Source organism: Haliotis rufescens, unplaced genomic scaffold (assembly GCF_023055435.1).
Source record: "Haliotis rufescens isolate VD_foot unplaced genomic scaffold, xgHalRufe1.0.p SCAF_4, whole genome shotgun sequence".
In the NCBI taxonomy this organism is placed as follows: Eukaryota; Metazoa; Mollusca; class Gastropoda; order Lepetellida; family Haliotidae; genus Haliotis; species Haliotis rufescens.
In genome coordinates, this window is record NW_025964112.1 from 16,146,073 (window position 1) to 16,168,582 (window position 22,510).

Here is a 22,510-nt window from a genome sequence, read left to right on the forward strand (position 1 = left end):
AGCACAAGCTTCCTCTGTCTTGCCGGGGATACATCGCCCCGTTGGTCGTAACGGTTTAGGCTTGGTGTAGGAACGGACAATTACATTTTTATATTTAAATGACGTCAGATTGGCATCGTGATGACGTCAGATAGATCTGCAGCACGTGAGGATGATTACCATCGGAGAGGTAAGATATACACATGTGTAGACGAGCAGGTGATTGATTCCGCATGGTGCTCTTTTGGTTCCGGGGAAAGGTATTTTCGGGAGAATAATTGGCGAACAGTATTGTAGACAAAACAAATATTTACTTGTCAGGAAACATGCAAACAGTCTAAGACTGCTTGCCACTAATGGCGTGGAACACATACAGTCATTATAACCCTGATAACCACTGTCTCTCCTAACATGGGCAGTGTATTGTCGTACTGGGTGGGCGTAGAGAGGGATGGGTTTGGTGGTGGGGGGGGGGGGGGGGGGGAGAATTTGTGAATGTTCACCAATGAAGAATCTCTTTGACTGTCGGAGCCTCTACATTGAAGGGATGATATGGTCAAGGCACTGTTGTAGTATTGGCTAAAAATGCGGGTTAAGGCGATACTTTTCTTATTTGGTTGAGGATTATGGCCGATTGGAGCCAACAGTTACAGTCATAAAATATAACCACAGTGTCAGGGGTTCTCTGGTCAAAGCGCTGCTGAGTTGAGTCAACTTGTGTCAGGATCGAGTGATGACGGCTCCCATATTCAGTTCAATTTTATAATTCTTGGTCTGTCGACACCTTTTCCGTTCTCGTGGGTTTCACCAAAGATGTAAACGCCTACCTGTGTCACTTTGGCCTTTTCTGAGTTACTCAGCAGCGTTCTCATAAAGTTCACAAAGCACCCTTATTCGTTTGTTTCGTATAGTCGGATATATACATAGTAACATGGAAATAACATATATTCACCCGATCATGACATACGTCTGCGGTTTATCATGCTTGGAGTCCACAGTTGCAAGTGATAGGGAAATATAAGGCTGTTAAAAAATGATGATACAAGGTATTCGCAAAAAGGTGAGCGTACCCTGTCCTACCAGTGGCACCCGTCCCCAACACATGCAGAGGCAAGGCAATTTTGTTCTCCCGAAAAAATAAATAAGTCAAAATAGGGAATTGCATCTGACATCAATTTTGTCATTGATGCATCAAATTTCGAAATGTCCTCAACATATCTACCAAAAAACGTTCTGAAAGCTTCACTAAGGTGTGTGTAACCCCGATCGAACAACTTTTGAGTAAGAGTTGTATGACGTTCTTTGAAATCTGCGTGGAAAGAGCATGCTTGACTGAACCTCAATAGTTGTCAAATGTAGAGACTAACGACTGGAGCTGCTGGGATATTGCTGGACATAAAAAGATTGGTTGCTTTGTTGTTTTACGCCGCACTCAGCAATATTCCAGCTATATGACGGCGGTCTGTAAATAATCGAGTCTGGACCAGACAATCTAGTAATTGACATCATGAACATCGATCCACTCAGTTAGGATCGATGACATGCATGAACCAAGTCAGCAAGCCTGACCACCCGATCCGTAAGTCACCTTTTACGACAAGCATAGTCGCCATTTACGGTAAGCATGGGTTGCTGAAGACCTATTCTACCCTTGATCTTCACGGGTAGACATAAAAAGAAACTTGACTATTTGAAATCATCCGTCTTGTCATACAGTCTTGTTGAGCACAAAACACAATGTTTTGTTAGGTTGATTTTTTTTATCCGGGCTCTCACAACGAGGTTTCGCTTTACACTTTATTTACATCAGAGTATCGACATTGAGCATCATATTTAAGTTACAGAAGAATTCCCTTTGATTACTGCAAGCGTAATTCTACATTTGAAACAAGCATAGGCAAAGAGCAGCTCAGTTTATGTCCATGCAGACAACGACGGATACTGTTTAAGCTGCAATACCATAGTTGGTAACTTTCGTGGTATTTGATTTCACATGATGATGTATCTACACAATTTCTCGTTAAAGGGCAAATAGATTCTGATGTGTTGTGTGTTCTTAAAACATACAAACATCATCATTAACTCTAGGCAGCTTCAGTGAAGCTAACTGCATTGGAAAGTAAAATATATTTAGAAAAGCTGTATCAGCATAGAAAAGTTGGAAAGACACATTATTTATTTAATTGACGCCACATGTACCTAGGAGCTACTAAGCTGTCTGCCTGCTACAAGTGTCTTGATTTTATGTATGTTCTTCAAGGAGTTTGGCATACATAGATAATGCCATCGCGGGTGAGGTTTGCTGGTTAAATGTTGTCACATTGATAAAAGTCTGGAATAATACACTTCAAAATGGACTAACACTTTTTCAGTAATCATTCATCGGATAAATGCCATCCGCCGTGGTAAGAACGTGCTCTGTTTGAACTTTCGGTATGAAAACGTTTTGATAGGGCGGGACATATTCCCCTGGGTACTTGTGTCTCGAGGGTAAAACTATTTTATCTTTTATCTTTCCCGTTTTGAACCACTGCCCACATAGCACAGATTATACCCCACCAAAGCACCCATTGCACGTGCAAAGGGAAGATACATGTCTCTTGAACCAATCGCCATAAAGCAGAGACGAGCATGGTAACTATGTTCTTATGTAAGACTCTGCACTCGACGATGCACATCAAGAAATGCCAGATGACGTGTACTACTTGCATGTAATTCTTTGTGAAACGATGATCCTTCTGACACCTAGGTAACCATGCCCTATGTCACTGTGACCTTGTTCGCGCACCTGCCAAAAAGATCCTCTAGTCCCGACCCCCGGGCGTGAGAACAGAAGGTTCTGTTTCATCAACTCTTGAATAATCTTGCATCGAGGAACCTTGCTTCAGGTGTTTGATTAATAAATATTGTTGCGGATGTGTGCTGATTGTTGGGTAACAACATTTGGATCTCGTAAAGGAGCAAACCCTGCCAAAAATTAATAAGACAGGTGTATATGTCATGTTATGTATGAATCATCGACTAATTGAAGGCTCGGGGGAGAAATTACAGAAATAGTGATTAACTTCATAAAGACAAGATGTACTGGCATTCTGTGTTAATCAACTTCAGGCATGATATCCGTTATGAATACGCCTACTTTTGAATGTTTTGTTTGGATTTTTGTTTATTTTGAAAAGCAGGGATTATGATGGAACAGGTTTAGAACACGTTGCCGGCATGTTTGTAATAATGCAATAATGTGATGTACACGGCTCCATGTCAGATCGAGCGGCATTTGCCAGGATGTGGATTATTAGCATGGTGGCCTCTGTATTAGGACAATAGAAATTTATGAAAAATAAATGACGCCGAATGGTATTTCCTGTGATTCAATGCAAATACATGTTATCCATACAGGGCCATACTTGAAACATTTCACGCCCACTCAATAATTACACGTACACGTGTGTCGGCTGTGTGTTTGTGTGTGTGTGTTTGTGTGTGTGTGTGTGTGTGTGTGTGTGTGTGTGTGTTTGTGTGTGTTAAAAGCAGCTGTTGGTTTCGTCAAAAGAAGCATTTGATCCACTCAATAATCTATTTTGAATATTGCGTAGTTATGAGGTGAGGTGGGTTGAGACGGGGTTTAACGTCGCGTTCAAGATTATTGCACTTATATAGCGACCTTCATGCACGTCTGTGTTTGTGTGTGTGTGGCTGCTTGTACTAGTCCGAACTTATGCCGATTTTATAGTGCTAGCTCACTGAGATACCATGCCGCAGCTTAACATGAATACCCCACTCAGACACAGCATACTGACTCCATGTTTTAGCCCCTTAATGTCGATTGCCTATAATACCTATAGCATGGTTGCGACCTGTGTAGCACAAATTACATTTGGTTTGAAGACAACTGCAAATGGAAACAATCACGACTGTGCCCCTTAATGCCGAGCGCCAGACAGGGTAACAACAAGTACCATCTTTTAACGTTTTTTGGTATGACGCGGTCGGGGATCGAACCCCGGACCTTCCGCTCCCCGGGCGGACGCTCTACCACTAGACCACGGAGGACTAGTGGACAGACGAGCCGCTTGTTACTCACTGTGTGTCTCAGTTAGAAATATGGATTAATAGCTATATTTGATTGGCTTTGTGTTCCATTGTTGTGATTGTTCGCGGAGATGTCCACTATATGACCTGTAAGGTATTGATGAAGTAAACATTAACTTTTATCATCCACTAGATAATTGCATAACAAAACTACCATGGCATCACGATCAAATGACATCCCCATTCTCTCGGCCACAGAAGCTGGTTAGCTGTACTTTTTGCACTACAGACACTGCTTATTACTGATTACAACCTTAGTTCGTTGGAGTGAGTGAGTGAGTTGGGTTTAACGCCGCTTTTAACAGTATTCCAGTCATATCGCGGCGTGTCAGCTTAATGTGGGAGGAAAGTGATGCAGGTTTTAGACGTTTACGACTTCGGTGAAACCCACGAGCACGGGTATGGTGCTGACAAACCTAGAAACATAATTGGGGCGAACCGGGATTCGAACCCACAATCATAGGTTTCTGGCGTGCCCAAGGGACGCCACTCTGCACAGCGAATCGCGGCGCCTTAGACGACTGGGCCACCCGTGCCCCTTTTATTCGTTGGAAGAATGATTGTGGGTGGAAAAAGAGTATCACCGTCGTGTCTTTTGATATCCAATCTATCAACAGACAACTATTTGATATCAATAGCATGGAAACCTAGAAGGGTCATTGTCGCCCTTACAAAAAAACAAACAAGCAAAAGTGTCAGAATTAACCAAAGCGCGACAATGCGACAACGCGACAATGCCCCTTCTAGGATTCCATACAATAGGCACTTGGGTGGGCTTCTCAACATGTCTGACATGGGAATGTTGGTGATGCAGGGGATACATGAGTGGATGATCATGCTTTCCACTGATGTCTTACTCAAACCTCAGTGGGGATTTGGGGGTAAAAGTTTAAGATGCTTGTTGTAGGAGTGACAGGCTTTCCAAGCATAGATTACGATACATGGGCGAAGGGCCATTAAATAAAACCTCATGTAACTGACACCTAACTATACTTTCCTCATCAAAATCGACGTCTATACTGACACATCCCTTGTTTGACTTTAAAAAGACTCGATTCTTATGACCCAATCACAGGGTATTAAATCACAATTACATACCTCTGATTCAAACAGCTGATTGAGCAACCCCTTTCCTGCGTAATGTTTATATGTTTGATTGTTGTTTAACGTCGCACAAAGCAATACTCCATCAATATGACGATGGTCTGTAAATAATCGAGTAATCCAGTGATTGATATTATGAACAACTATCCATGGAATTAGGGTATGATGACACGCAATCACCCAAGTCACCGAGCCTGACACCGATCCATTTAGTCGCCTCTTACGACAAGCATATGTTTGTAGCCTGGGTGGGTCACGGGTGACCCAGTCGTCAAAGGCGCCGCAATTCGCTGTGCAGAGTTGCGTCCCTTGGGCACGCCAGAAACTTACGATTGTGGGTTCGAATCCCGGTTCGCCCCGATTATGTTACAAGGTTTCTCAGCACCATACCCGTGCTCGTGGGTTTCACCAAAGTGGTAAACGTCTGAGACCAGCATCACTTCGGGGTTTCCTCCCACATTCAGCTGACACGCTGGACATAACTAGAATACTGTTAAAAGCGGCGTTAAACCCAACTCACTCAGTCTCTGTAACCTGGAAACCCCACTGGGTGAATCCAACACTACACTGACACCCAGTGCTTTAACTGAAGATGCTGCTCAATGCGGCGTTTAACCCCATCGCTCATTCCTAATTCACCAACATTCCTGCTGTGACTCAGGTTCGATTTATACACTGCAGCATAAACACCGAGAAAAACTTAACCGATGTCATCATTTCACACACAGCACCGCATCAACAATTCACATTCATATTACCACCATTGCCAGTGCCTGTTAACGAATAAGGCTGTTAAGTTCAATGATCACATATTTGGAATTACCATAATCGCCGTTTGCAACCTGGATGGCATATTAGTGATTCCTTATTTTCACAATAAAGACTTCAGGGACTACGAGGATGCCACATGTTGATGAACGTCGCCTTTCGATCGTTTTCTGTGAAAGAAATGGTATCGTCCATTTAACATGTGCCATTACAAAGACATTATACCTTTATTCATTTGTCCTATCATATGAAAATCCCATCCGCTCTTTGTTTACCTATATCCAACTCGCGTCAAGTGCTATCCAACTAGCCACCGGGCAGACAAGAGTTATGTCCCTTGGCACGCCGTCTTAGAACCACACGTAAGAACAAACAATGTATAGTGTAGGTAAATATGAAACCTTGGTGTTATTGTATTCTCCAAGGCTTATTTCGGGACCCCGCCGGGATAATCGGAACGGTTGATATGTTATCAGGTATTCCTGGAATACCCCAGACGCTTTTTCCTCGGATCAGTCTCTTCATCTCGCGTGAAGACGCTCCAGGCGCGAGATTATAGACGTAGTCTGCATAATCAGGGTGACGGCGCTGTCGGGAGCCCTGAACGGTGATTGAAACAGTTTCAGTACAACATTCATATTCAATGTCTAGTGTTTTGGATAATAATATCGTACATATGGATGACATTAAGTCCCCTTTAATGAAAATAGGACGGTGGGGTTTGTCTTGTGGTTAAAGCATTTACCCATTCCGCCGAAGTGCCAGGCTAGATTCGCCGTAATATGGCTGGAATATTGCTAAAGAGGCACAAAACCGAACTCACTTATGTAACGAAATTGGAGCAATTGAAGGAAGACATTGAGATCTGGCAAACATTGATTTTTTCATTTTCAACAAGGAAATTGATTTATAAACTTCCAATATTTCGAATCGACAGCTGTCTTGATTATTTTAAATATATTTTGTTTCTTTTCAACAATGTTTGATGGAAGATAAGGTTCCAGGGACAGCAGTACCATATTTCTATCCAACTTGTGTCCTTTTTGTAACCTTCCCTGGCAAGCAAAGATGGTTTGATTACTATAACATATCATTCCATTTTATTGCCGAAGTACTGATTCTGTCAGTATTTGGGGATACATAACAACACGAGTGTCATATTTTGAAAGATATCTGCTTTGAATAGGGTTGTAAGATAAATGGTATATCTGTTTCTTAGATAGCCTAAACTCGCACCATTTTAATATCAAATCGATGCATATTTCGTCTGTTCTTGTGATCGCAGCGGCGCATTAATACATAGCATAACGGCCATAAAATACGTCATCCGGCTTCCTGTTTACTCCTCGTACCTTTTGTGACCATCCGCATAACAGTTTCAGCAATATCTGCGGATTATCCAGACGATGATCATAATGCAAACTAGTGAGTGAGTGAGTATGCTTTTACGCCGCTTTTAGCAATATTCCAGCAATATCACGGCGGGGGACACCAGAAATGGGCTTCACACATTGTACCCATATCGGGAATCGAACCCGGATCTTCGGCGTGACGAGCGAACGCTTTAACCACTAGGCTACCCGACCGCCCCTATGATGCAAACTAGATAAGACTAAAGAGCATTATTTAGTCCAAGTATTAACACTCTGAAACCATACAATTTGGACACAGTTTCTCGCTTGTGAAATGTTCGACTGAATACAATCATGAAAGTAGTTCGTCAGATCTGAACTCAGTTCATCACCATTGAGTAGCCAATCACGGACCTAGAATTCGATATCACACATGTTTGATACTATTTATCCCAATGAAATTTCTCAGCATAGGTGTGTAAGAAATGTTCTTACAAGGTACTCGAAAAAGCTGCTTTCTTGTTTAACCAAATGAAGTTTTGAATATTGCTAGAACGACATCCAGTCGCATTAAAACAGGACGACCTACATGTTGTAATAGTTCCGTTAATTTTGACCGGTTGTCATGTTTAGCGTGTGAGTGGGTTGTGTTTAACGCCGCTTTGAACAGTATTTCAGCTATGTCACAACATGTGGGAGGAATGTCCGAAGTGATGCAAGTATTAAACGTTTAGGACTTTGGTGAAAACCACGATCCCGGGTATGGTGCTCACAAACCTAGAAACATGATCAGGGCGAATCTTGGATGAGAACCAACGACAGGGAATTGCTGCGTCTAATACGGCTGAGCCCACGAAGACATCATTCGTACTTATGTTTCGTTAATCGAGAAATTTGGGAAATATTCTACAGGCTCAAATATGAGCAGAATTATACGAAACAGCCCCTATTGTGCCTTAGTGTCTTTCTGCGTCTAACGCCTAATCGGGTAATGGCATCACGGCGGTGTTTGTGAGCGAGCGAGAGAGAGAGAGAGAGAGAGAGAGGGGGAGAGAGAGAGAGACCGGAAGAGAAAGGGGAGAGAGAGCAAGAGACAGGGAGAGGGGAGATCGAGAGTGTGATATCTAGCATACAAAAGACAACGAGTTATATAAATATATATATATATATATATAGAGAGAGAGAGAGAGAGAGAGAGAGAGAGAGGAGGGAGAGGGAGGGAGAGGGAGAGAGAGGGTGAGAGAGAGAAGAACAAGGACAAATTCAAACAGAACTAAAGATACACTATATCAGATCCTGCACACCTATGCACATGGCACTCTTGACATTCCCCTGGCACGCGGGTCAACACTAATGGAGGGCAGGTTATCGTGGTGGACATAATAAAGTCTGGAGTAGCCAGACGAGCCTTCTGACATTCACCATGTGTTCTCGTTCACTACCGCGGGAACCTTGCGAGACTTGGTTGGCTTGCTGGCCCTCGGGTGGGGTGTGACTAGCACCGGATGATGGTTACATGGCGCCCGATCTGTTTTCATGACGGCACCGCCCACCAAGTCATAAAGCATAGATAAGATGCTACGCCCGTTCCTCATAGTCGGAGAGGTTTAATTGATATCGTATTGACCGATAGCATCAATATTTAAGCACATACGCAGCTACAGGTGCTTGTGTGGGTAATACTCACTGTACAGCACCATGGTGCTAAGCTGACAATTTCACAATTTGCGCATGAAATAAATATTTAACTTCCTTACCTCTCATGTACTTTTCATTACATAACTGGGTTATTTTAAACTTATAAAATATATAACCGTTACGCACTATGCCGGCGCGTTTGGCGACGTGGCCACAGGCGCTCCCGATTTGTCCTGGAACATTTATTAAACACAGAAGCATGTTGTTTCTGATAAGTATGATGTATATTCAGCTCACCCCATCCCCCTCTACCTCCCGAATTCAGAATTAAACAACGCTACTGACAAAAACGTCAAAAGACGGTGTGCATGTATATATATATGAGCATTACTTCAACACTTACACTCTCTTAACCTCTTAGAATAGGTCTTCAGCAACCCATGCTTGCCGTAAGAGGCGACTATGCTTGTCGTAAAAGTCGCCTAACGGGATCGGGTGGTCAGGCTCGCTGACTTGATTGATGCATGTCATCGATCGCAATTGCGTGGATCGATGCTCATAGTGTCAATCACTGGATCGTTTGGTCCAGACTCGATTATTTACAGACCGCCGTCATATAGCTGGAATATTGCTGAGTGCGGCGTTAAACAACAAGCAAAACAAAAACAAAATTCTTAACACGATGCGCTACTATACAATACTATGCTAGTACTACTGTTTTCATATTATGATACACGTTCATATCCCCGATATATCAAACCTCACTTACCTCTGACTTATAACTGATTTTATAGATTCATTGAAGTGAAAAATAAGATAACACACGGACTCAATGGTAAAGTTAATTTGCTTGAAAAGCAGCAGGATAAACCTCGTCACAGATGCAAAATCTGGTGATAGTGACATTATAATTGATACATACTGAATTTAAAATTTCTTGTATCGGAAAGAGACATATTTATTTGTGAATCGTATCATTGGCGCAAATATCGTAATTCCTCAATACTACGATGAATCGATGTACACCTTACCCGTCAAGATCCGGATAAGAATGGGTCTTCAGCAACCCATGCTTAAGAGGCGACTAACGGGATCGGGTGGCTTGGTTGATGCATGTCATCGTATACCAATTTCATAGATCAGTTCTCAAGATGTCAATCACGGGATTAACAGGTCCAGACTCGATTATTTACAGACCGCCGTCATATAGCTAGAATATTGCTGAGTGCGGCGTAATATAACAAACCAAACCAAAACCAAAAAACAACGATCGACGTACAAGGTTTGACTGACGTGATATAGTTGGAATATTGCTGAATGCGGCGTAAAACAATAAACAAATAAACAAACAAACAAACGCTGTACACTTTAAGTAACTTACTTCCAACGTCAACAAGATAACGTAGTCCGCCGCTACAAGATAGCGTTAATGCATAGACGTCATCCAATGTAATGAATTGATCATCAATCATAAACATACAGCAATCAAACCCAGTTTATGAGACACTGGTCTTGCCCGGCAGGTTCTTCTTAACCAATTCCTTATGCTTCGCATGCACGCCCCGTCGGGATATCCCGGGAGCTAATTACGGTAAGGTACTAAAAAGAGTGGGTCCTTATCATGTATTGGCAAGGTCAAGGTGGTAGAGCCGTTAATTAGTGAGTTCTATAGTCATGCGTCGAAGATAAGACAAGGCGAATCATACTAAAGCTAACCCTTCCGACACCTTGCAATAGAGTGGCTTCATTTGAAATGCACCAATGTCCTTTTCAGACACTGATGCTATGTATGAGGCGTTGTATCTGGTCTATTTGAAACCGACATCATAGAAGAAGAACTGACCTCGAGAGTTTTAAAACCGCGTTGTGCGTAATTTTTTGTGTCTCAGACTGATGTTATACGTTTAGCCTAGTGATCAATTGCTTGAAGTGCCCGAAGCAGAAGATTTAACAGAGAAAGAGGTTTTGTATATATATATATATATGAAGTTACATCACATTTTTAAAATTACACATAAGCAATTAATAATTTAATGACATCCATTTATGACAAATTATATAACGTGTCATCAATATGGCAATAAACTGGCATAAATGTTTGACAAACTTAAACAAAGTCCAAAATGCTTTGTTATTACATTTATAGATTGTTTAGACAGTCCTAGACTGTACGATCATTTGATATATCGGCAATTTAGGTATATAGTTATATTCACTTCCATACCAAATAACACCAACGTTAACATGTTCACGTTAAGGATCAGCTGTAAAAATAAAACAATAGTGGGCGAGCTACTATTATGTACAATACAATATGCAAAAACCGGACATGAGTGACCGAAATTGTGTCCAGTATTAACAGGGATCCGGATTATCCGGAGTCCGATTTGGACAGATTACACTGAACGCATGGTATATAGATGTACACATGACATAAAACGAACAAGATACACCGGTAGATGTTTAAATGGACATAAACGTATATCCCGCGTGAGTAGGCCATAAGGGTTATTTACACTATTTGAATATTTGGAAAATGTCTATAATAAGATATCACAGCAGGCTGAGATAGCAGTAAAGTTTGTTTTTCTTGGAATCAGCTCACGGAGAAATCAGCAGGTATCGACCGGAAATATCAGCATATTGAAATAACACCAGAACGGTGTCCTTGAAGAGGTATATAGCGGACTCGGGACAGCTGACAACAGCTGATTCTCAACCCCCAACTTAACGCATGTCGAAGTCAGCAGTGCTGGATAGATAGCTATAAGATGTGTTTGATGTGTGGTGTTTAAGGAGACTTTTTAAATGCAATTCATCTTCCTATACCTTGATACAATTACACAAGATTGATAAGTGAAGTGCGGGTTGTCTAGTGTGTAGAAACTCGGTATGATAGCCATCTGTTCCACGCAGGCCAATTTATTCTAGATCAGGTTTCATTATCAACTTTGCCGGATCTGTGAGTGCCAAGAACGGATTCCGACTAAATTTCATTATGCCATCCCTTTAATATCAAGATTGATGATATTTTAATCGTGTTTCACTTAGCAGTTGCTGGAGCTATTACGTAAATTGGTATCGTGTGTGTGCATTCACTTAGCACGGTTTCCCGATTAATGACAGTTATTTGGTGAAGGAACAGTTTTAAGAGAGAGGTGTTTTAATAGGGATGTGTGTCTGATGCCTGAACGACAAAAAGTTCAGCCAGCTTGATTTGGGGTCGTTGGTTTCAACTTAAGGTTAATCAGACTACAAATTGACCCAATGCCTCGCCGTTGTTAAATGGGAGATCATTTTCAGTGCACTGATTATCTTTGCTACGGTAGAAAAGCCAACACTACGTACAGCTTCATGGATCAATAACGTCTTCATGATTTTTGTCACACATGTTGGTTGGCTTCAGGGAGAGAATTCCTTTTGTTTAAAATCCGGAAGTAATTTTTATTTAAGATGTCCATGTGTGGTCTTTATAAAAATATACAATAAACATTCTTTTAAATGAAATTTGTTTTATAAGTTTGCTAGTTTGACAGGTGCTTTTCATTAACATGTATCTTCTACAATGTATTCTGCAAGATTGTGTATTGCAATATTTATTATCAATCACTCAACTGTTTGGGTTGTTGCTCTTGCATTTAGTCATTTGTTTGACTGCACCAGAGACGATTATTTAATGCGATAAGCCGGAATATTGCTGATTGTGCCCTAAAACAACATGCATTCACTCACTCACTCTTGGCTGTGGTTCTGATAATGTCCGGACACGAACCGGATTATATCATCATAATGTTTCATTTGTAACAAATAATATCTCTTTCATAATTGTTTTGGGATATGATTAACCTCTATTTGTCCTCTTCTCGAAAAAGAAAACAAATTTCGAAACAAGTTATCAGGGTGGTGGCAATGGTTAAGGCATTTTCTCATAAGGCCGAAGACCTCGGTTTGATTCCCAAAGGAGTACAACGTATGAAGACCTTTTGTATCCTCCGCCGCGAAATGTCGGCCATTTTGTTAAAAACGGTATGAGGAACACCCACTCGGCGGTCCACCCTTATCTCTTTTTATGAATCTCTATTCAGATAGTTTGTTCTCAAATGCCTTTTTAAATGCTACATATATCTTTTTTTCATATACTGATGTTCAGCGTGATTATGTTTAAAGTCCTCACCAATATACATGTATGATAATAATAAATGGAACAAACTTAGTCATACGACAGATACGTATATATGCTGAATAGTTCAGCACATCCTTGGAGACTCCTTGGGGGTAAATATATACACAGAATTACAGTTAGAGCAATAAACAGATAAACGAAAGCGACTGCTTTGCAATGCACAATATCCCAAATCAGTATTTGATGTACAAGACGCTATTATATACACAAGCTCCGAACAGCAAGATGGGAAATTCAATCCTCCTGTTATCTTCCAGTTTAGCTTCCATTCAGACAACGAGATAATAAAACACGATCACAAGACTCTCAGAGAGATTTCGTTCAAATGAAAGAGGCTTGCTTCAGATAGTTGTATTTTGTTACTTTACAAATGCTGATAAAATTTCAGTTCAGTTCTTAAACAAAAGTACTCGTGAAGATTCGGGTTTACCTTGGTCTTCAGCAACCTTTCCTTGTCGTAAGAGGCGACTAACGGGATCGGGTGGTCATGTTCGCTGACTTGGTTGATGCATGTCATCCCAATTGCGTGGAACGAATATCTATCGCGTGGAAAGCTGGAATATTGCGTTTAGCAACAAACAAACAAACGTAAACACAGTAATGAAGCATGTACATTCTCAGTGGTCTTTTGGGGGGGGGGGGGGTCATACAATCCTAACGTTTGATTGTTTAAATCATATATATAATGGTGGGCAATACGATGTTTTGCCTTTTGCGTTTTACTTAATGTCATGAGGTGAGGTGTGGTGAAATGGGGTTTAACGTCGCGTCCAAGATTATTGCACGTATATAGCGACGTGCATGCACGTTTGTGTGTGGCTGCTTGTACTAGTCCGGACTGATGCCGATTTATAGTGCTAGCCCGCTGAGATACTAGAACGTCTTTTGGTATGATGTGGCCAGGGATCGAACCCTGGACCTTCCGCTCACCGGGCGGACGCTCTACGAGACCACGGAGGTGGTCTAATATGTCATGATATACTGTTATCTACATAGATGTGAATGAGTATGAATGTTGTGTAACGCCACATTCAGCAATATTATTCCCGCTATATCGTGGTTATCTGAAGATAACCTGGTCTGGACTATCTAGTGACCGACTGAGCACGATCATCGAGATCAGGGCACTACGGCTTTCAGCCAAGTCATGTGGCCTGGTCACATGATAACCATTTTATTCACATCTTACGAGTGAGCGAGGGAGTGAGTGAGTAAGCGAATGAGGGAGTTAGGGTTAACACCGCTTTGAACAGTATTCCAGTCATATCACGGTGTGTCTGCTTGTAGAAGGATAGTCCGAAGGGACTAAGATCTGTTACTACTTTGGACAAATCAACCGGCATGGGTATGGCAGATAAACATAGAAACAGGGCGAACCGGGATTCGAACCCACAATGCATCACTAAGGGGCGCATCTATCCATAACGAAATACCGCGCCTAAGACGACTTGGTCACCTGTGCCACTTAGTCACATCATAAGAAAGGCATGGAATATTGGGGTTCTGATCGGGTTTTGTAGCCTGTAGCTAAACGCTAAAACGTTCGCTCGACCCGGTGGAGACCCCACATGAGTACAATGTGTGAGGCCCATTTTTGAAGCCCCCAACACTTATGTGTCATTGCTAAAGGGACTTAAACCCATACTTGACCCGTGAAGATCCGGGGTAGAATAGGTCTTCAGCAACCCATGCTTGCCGTAAAAGGCGACTATGCTTGTCGTAAGAGGCGACTAACGGGATCGGGTGGTCAGGCTCGCTGACTTGGTTGATACATGTCATCGGTCCCAATTTCGCGGATCGACGCTCATGATCAATCACTGGATTGACTGGTCTAGACTCGATTATTTACAGACCGCCGGCATACAACTGGAATATTGCTGAGTTCGGCGTTAAACAACAAACAAACAAATAAACCCATTACTCACTCACTCACCCTTACGCAGCCACATGATACGCCTTAGAAACTGCATTAGAAATCGTCAATACGAAATATATATCCCACTTCCTTAAATAATTAATTGTATGTTTGCTACAGAAACAAGACCAGGATATTCCAAATTAAAAGACGAAAGTGTTTAATGTACCAGACATATATTACAGTCTCCCATCTTTCTATACATATTACAATTACACAAGCGAAAGGCATACGAAAAAACGCACTTAAGAGTAATAGATTCTGTGTTTCAAAAAGCTTAACTCTTTTTCGTGCGCGATCTTTACGCCGGCGTGTATCAGGACCTCTACTTAGTGTGGTGAAAAAAACATTAGAAGTTCAGTAAAAATAGACATTAACAATCGGCCTTGGGTTCCGCCCCTAGCGTAACGAGGTACTGAGAAACTCGGATGAATTATAAGTTGGTGAAAGATGCCATGTTTGCGCGTTACAAATGATTTCTCTTGGGATACATACATGTAGTAATACACTTACACAAGCTGGAACTGAACGTCAAGGGAACGAGACGTGCAGAAAACGGTAGGTATGTTAATTATCCGTTTGTTTCAGCAGAATACTTAGAGATAGTCATCGAGTGATACTAGATGCTGGATTGAGTGAGTGAGTGAATTGGGTTTAACGCCGCTTTTTACAGTATTCCAGTCATATCACGGCGTGTCAGTTTAATGTGGGAGGAAAGCCCGAAGTGATGCAGGTCTAAGACGTTTACCACTTCGATTCGGTGAAACCCACGAGCACGGGTATGGTGCTGATAAACCTAGAAACATAATCGGGGAGAACCGGGATTCGAACCAACAATCATAGGTTTCTGGCGTGCCCAAGGGACGCAACTCTGCACAGCGAATCGCGGCGCCTTAGACGACTTGGCCACCCGTATCTCCACGACAGGCTGGAAGTAAACATGTGACCTAAATACGTCACAGTGTAGGTCCATTTTCCCGCACGACACAAATGGCATGACCACAAGTTTGGACTTTTTAGAAGCAAAACAAATGACACTTAACACAGGACGACAGTATCAGCATCGTTGTGGGGTTAAGCAACGCTTGGAATGAACACTCGATGGCTTCCTTTGAAGAACACTTCACAAGAACCATTTCGTCACTATCACATAACTTATAAATGATTTGTTTGCACAATAAGAAATGCAGTAAGGAAGATTCTTCTGTGTAGAATAGTTTTGTACTGCAGGCTCTTATATACTTAAGAAACAATGGTCATTTCTATGACGATGGTCGTATTTATGTTACTGTTTTAGTGAGTGAGTGATTGCGTGTGGTTTTACGCCGCTTTTAGCAATATTCCAGCAATATTACGGCGGGGGACACCAGAAATGGGCTTCACATATTGTACCCATTTCGGGAATCGAATTCAAAGAGTAGATTTATGGTTATTTCTATGATGATCAATATGATGTCAGTCAATGGGGATTATCATCTGACATCCCAATTTGTAAAATGAATGGGAGTGTATGCTGTATGCTGCAATCTAATTCCAGTAGGGGGGACATAGAAGGGACAAAATTCGAAAAGAGCTACTGGGCGCCGCCATTTTGTTTGAAGCAAATGCAAGTTATATGATAGGTGGAATCTGATTGGTCAGTTGGAGGGACATAGAAGGGACATAACTCGAAAAGAGCTACTGGGCGCCGCCATATTGTTTGAAGCAAATGCAAGTAATATGATAGGTGGAATCTGATTGGTCAGTAGGAGGGACATAGAAGGGACATAAATCGAAAAGAGCTACTGGGTGGCGCTACGATCGAGCCACGAAATTGAAGCCCAGTTCGGCAAGGGTTGAAGCCGGGCTTTTAAAGAAGTCCATAATGTAAAATATTTTCAAAAGACAAGATCAATTTGTTGATGTGTGTAATCTTTTATGGGGATGTCTTAACGGTTTGTGAGCACTGCAGAGACAAATATGTGACTGTTTAATTTAAATAGTTCATCAGCCTTGACTAAATAATTTGTTCAATTAAAAGTGTTAAAAGGGTTTCTAAATTGAATTATTTTTTCTTATCGTTGCCCAATCCTTCAGAGCAGTTTATGAAGGAGTTGAACAAGTTACCATTTGCATTTTTATGGAATAATAAACCAGATAGAATTAAACGTCAAGTGATATACAAATCCTCTGCAGATGGAGGTGTGGGAATGGTTGATGTTTCTAAGTATGTCAAATCTCAGAATATCTCTTGGATCAAGAAGTCGTTGTCTGAAGACTATCAGACCAACTGGAAGGTGCTGTTGATGTCTTGTCATCCAAAACTATCCACTATGCACAAATACGGGTCCTCTTTTATCCAGAAATTGAGTAATCAAACTCTCAATCCTTTTTGGAAGGACTGTTTGGAGGCTTTTTATGAACTCTCTAATAAGGCTACAACTGACACTTTTGATGCACTGGTAACCGAACCTCTATTTATAATCCAGATATCAAGATTGACAAACAAACTGTTTTTTGGAAACAGTGGGTTGATGCAAGAGTTTATAGAATTTGCGATTTATTAGATATAAATGGTTGTTTTTTGTCATACAATGACTTTTGTAGAAAACATGAGTTCACACTGCCAATCATGCAGTTTGATAGTATAGTTTCTGCAGTTTCAAACTATATTAAGAAGGCAAACATAAAAATCGAGAACACCATTAGCCCTTTAGATTACAGTTTATTATTGACTCAACGTTTCTCATTAAAGAAAGTTTCCAAACATGCCTACTTTACACTTTTGGGACCTTTGGTTAGTTGGAAAGCCAGACAGAAATGAGAATTTATTTTTGGTGAATTAAACTGGAAATCCATTTTTATAAAACCTTTCAAAATAACCAAAGATACAAAGCTTCGGTGGTTTCAGTTCAGGATAATTCATAAGATACTTACAACCAACTCATTTCTATTTTATATCAAGAATGTTGACAGTGATCGATGAACTTTTTGCAGTGATGATAGAGAGACGATCGTCCATCTCTTGTTGGAGTGTGATATTGTACAGAATTTTTGGAAACAGTTCATGAGCTGGATAAATGCCAAACGTGGACACATTCATAATCTAAATCTTTCAGCAGAATTTATTATTTTTGGCTTTAAAAAAAAATCTTATTACTGATAAAGTGTTTGATTTTATCATCCTGTTCACAAAATACTTTATCTACAGATGTAGAGTTCAAAATATACTACCGAATATACAGTTTTTAAAGAATGAACTCAAACTTCGCTATAAGATAGAGAAAAGACGTTTTTTGTCCACAAACAGAGGTTTGGAATTTAACAAAGACTGGATGATGTACCATAACCTTTTTGAATTTTAGGATATGTATATGTATGTGTTTATATATATATATATATATATGCTTGTGTTCATGCGTATATTATGGTATGCCCTTGTGTTAGTGTCTACATTTCCGTATCATTCAATTGGAACCACTGACTTGAGATTTGAGATCTCTCTTTGAGAATATAATGTGTGTGTGTGTATGAGAGTGCTTGTGGCACTGTGTGAAAGCGTGTAAATGGTGTTTGTATGAGAAGTGTGAATGGCTGTCGTTTCTATGATAAAAAAAGGGGACTCCATCATGTGATACATATATATTATGTATTAAATCATTTATTATCACTAGTAATATCAATCTCACATTACAAATGATGTGCAAACAGTCAATGTATTTATATGCACTATATCGTGTACAATGTATCCTGAACCCCGAATAAAAAAAGTATTACAAAAAAAAAAGTGTTAAAAGGAACCACTTGACAGCTTAGTTCAAGAATGTGCAAAAAGCTGACTTTAACAATTTCTTGTGACATGATCAGGAAGAAAACCCGTAACCGACGCAAGAAATTGATGCATACCACGACAGTATTAATGAATATAGTTGCACGATTCATATCCCGAAAAGACAGAAATTCCTTTAAGTCACATTTCGAGTCCGAATACAACAATATCTGATATAGGAGTCATATCGTATTATGGTGTACGATAACAAAGTATCAACAATAGGCGTATTCACACGCTGTAGGTATAGCCCGTTACAACGGTCAAATGTTCCGTTTATGGAAATATTTGCAGAGAAAATAACCTCCTCCATATAAACCTTGAGACGAAGAGTCCTGATGAAAACTTGTATAAATATCCATGGCAGTCTGTAAATAATGTGTCTGCACCTGACAATCCAGTGATTATAAACAACCATTATTAACATCATTATTTACAACGACCAAGTCAACGAGTGAGTGAATGAGTATGGTTTTAGGCCGCTTTTAGCAATACTCCAGCTATATCACGGCGGGGGGACACCAGAAATGGGCTTCACACTTTGTACCAATGTCGGAAAACGAACCCGGGTGTCTGGCGTGACGAGCGAACGCTTTAACCACTAGGCTACCCGACCGTCCCCCAAGTCAACGAACCTGACCACATATATGGTATTCTACATTTTCAGGAAAGGTTAAAAAAGCTTTGGTGATAGAGGACGACATACCATTAAACTTTTGAGAGGAACAGTATTTTATTCCATGACACACCACACTGGTAATTTGTAAATGGCATGAGTTATTAAAGGTCTTTTACTGTCATTACACGTACTTGAAAGAATAAAATATTATGTTTATTATCCAATATATGTTTTCATTCATTCTCAATAGAGTCCATAGTTCCTAAGATAGATGAGATATATTTCCGTATGTGTAAGTCAGTGTGAATGAGCGAGTGAATGGATGAATGGATCACGACAAACACCACCAGAAATAGGCTTAACACTTTGTACCCATATGAAAAATCGAACCAGTAAATGAATATTTGTTATTTTGGATTATGCGTTTGTTAAAAATCAGCCAGTTTCTAGATTAAATAGATTATTTCCGAGGTTGAATGAAATTTTGGGAACATGTGTTAAGTTTTAATCTGAGCAGATACCCAATTAGCTAAATCGGAGACAGCAATTGAAAATTCGAGCCCGCTCGTGGCTTTCGTTATCTTACGAGATGTCAAATCCTGAAACCCGGTGTTGCCCTTACAAATTACATTTCCCCTTTACCGTATTACCACAGAGCATTCTTCAGGTGTTTCCTCGTAATCGTTCCCAATTTTCTGAGCTGACAGAAGTAAAATCGATTTGAGGTTGTTGGCCGAGACTTTATCTGTCCTGAGTGAGACCACGTGGAGCGGGATTTTCTCGTGCAGCTCGTGCAGCGAGCAGACGCGATAAGACCGTTACAGTTATCACGAACGAAGTCTGCTTTTGCCGTGCTTCATTTCAACAAGAAGTCGCTCGTGGAATGTCAGATGACTTCTTTATTAACTCTAACGTGGAATTTGAATTTTATATTACATGCTCGCCAGATGGCGTTCTCCGGAAATGAGTGAATATATTGACTGAGCGAAGCAGTTAAGTTCTAAAATTGTCCTTCGAATATTCGTGTTTGGCTTGACGGATTTTCCGAAGCTTATGAAAACTGACGATTTCATACGACCTATCTTTGGTGTCGTTTCAGATTGATCCATACGTCGGTTCGGTAATGGGTAATTTGAAAAAGATAAGGACCCGTGATCACAGCTTTGGCGGGTTTGGCCTTTCACGTCGAATCTAATGTACGCTTGCGTTGCCACTAGAGAATACGTAATTTCTGTGTATATATGAACACTCATGCTCAGTGTTGGGGTCGATCATTTGATGGTTTATATTCGACCAGCTTTGACTGCATCTGTTTTTCTAATGCATAATAAATTCATCTTGTATTTTAATATATTTTATCCACATATGTCTGGTCACTTTTTGGCAGATCGAATTCTGTTTTTCTGCATGTATTGAATATGTTGCATATTTCAAAAAAAAATATATAACGTCCAAAGCAAAAGATAGACGATACTTGTCGTGTCATGTGTCGTTAACACTGTTTCAACTGATGCTGTGCCAATGTAGGGAGTGGGTGAGTATGGTTTTACGCCGCTTTTAGCAATATTCCAGCACAATCACGGCGGGGGACACCAGAAATGGGCTTCACACATTATATCAATGTCGGGAATCGAACCCGGGTGTTCGGCGTGACGAGCGAACGCTTTAACCACTAGGCTACCCGACCGCCCCTGTGCCACTTTGGGATTCAGGGACATATATAATTTTAATCCGACGTTAATCGGGTGGTTACACTCTGTCACAAGTGAAGGTCATGGACACGCGACGTCACTACTACTGCTGATGTTGCTAGCTGTACGTAGCTTATTACGTGGAAATGTTTGTATGTTGTTTAACACCGCACAGCAATATCCCAGTTATGTGACGGCTAATCTAATCCACTATTACCACTATACATAAAGTATATACACTTGTTTGGGTCGAGACATAAACAACTGTCCCCACTGTGTTGAAAAACAAAACTAGTAAACGCTGGATTGTCTTGTCCAGACTCGATTGTTTACACGCCACCCTCGTATGGAAGGATTATTGCTGGGTGTGGCATGAGGCACCAAACACTTACTTTTTTATGCAAATTGTGTGAGTGAGCTGGACACCCTTTTCGCAAAAACGTGGTGTCATCACTGATTTTCAGTGATCCATGCACATAATTTCGCCGTAAAAGGCGACTATGCTTGTCGTAAAAGGCGACTAACGGGATCGGGTGGTCAGGCTCGCTGACTAGGTTGATGCATGTCATCGATCCCAATTGCGTGGATCGATGCTCATGATATCAATCACAGGATTGTCTGGTCCAGACTCGATTATTTACAGACCGCCGTCATATAGCTGGAATATTGCTGAGTGTGGCGTTAAAGAACAAACAAACAAATCAAAACTATTTTGCGTTTTACGCCCAATGCAATCTATTTCGGCAGATAGTCTTTTCTATTCTCTGGTGTCATAACTAACACAAACGTCCACCACCACCGCCCACACCCACTCAGTGTGTATTGTACTTCAACATCTGTTCTCTATATTGCGCCATCGACTCCGTCTGCCCAGGCAGACTGTTTAGAACCACGAGCTTTGCCATGTTTCTCTTCATACCATGACACTTCATTTGCAATTATTCAAAAACACACGCAATAGAGGCTTTTGTGAAGTATATTTACTAGACGCCGCCAAAATGAACATGTACACAGCGATACATTAGCCAGGCGGGATTAAGCACCTCCCCTAGGTTCCAATTTGTAATGTTTCACCTTTCTTTAGTCCTCGTTAAGTAATTATTTACAGCATTGGGAGACCCAGCAGGTCATTCATTGAGGCATCGCGGCAACCACTTCATCCTATTACATTTGGTTGCAATCAAACATGTACCCGGTAATTACCTACACTTTACTGTAGAGCTTCTGTTCTGGTTAGCTTGTGTGTTCCCTGGAACTGTTGATAAGAAAAAACACACACCATAATCACTCGTTAATCTCATTAAAATGTTTTGCGTTCTCAATTTTGTTGGGAAGGCTTCAAGAGAAAAATACAAAAATGC

The 22,510-nt window shown here is 40.9% G+C and overlaps 1 protein-coding gene across 1 annotated transcript in view; it reads left to right on the forward strand.

Moving 5' to 3' along the window:
* LOC124140526 (innexin unc-9-like) overlaps positions 1 to 22,510 on the forward strand; it is a 211,003-nt gene continuing 188,493 nt past the window's right edge. The window contains exon 1 of the mRNA XM_046508154.2: positions 1 to 169. The gene's annotated coding sequence lies outside the window, so the exon portion shown is untranslated. The remainder of the gene's footprint in view (positions 170 to 22,510) is intronic.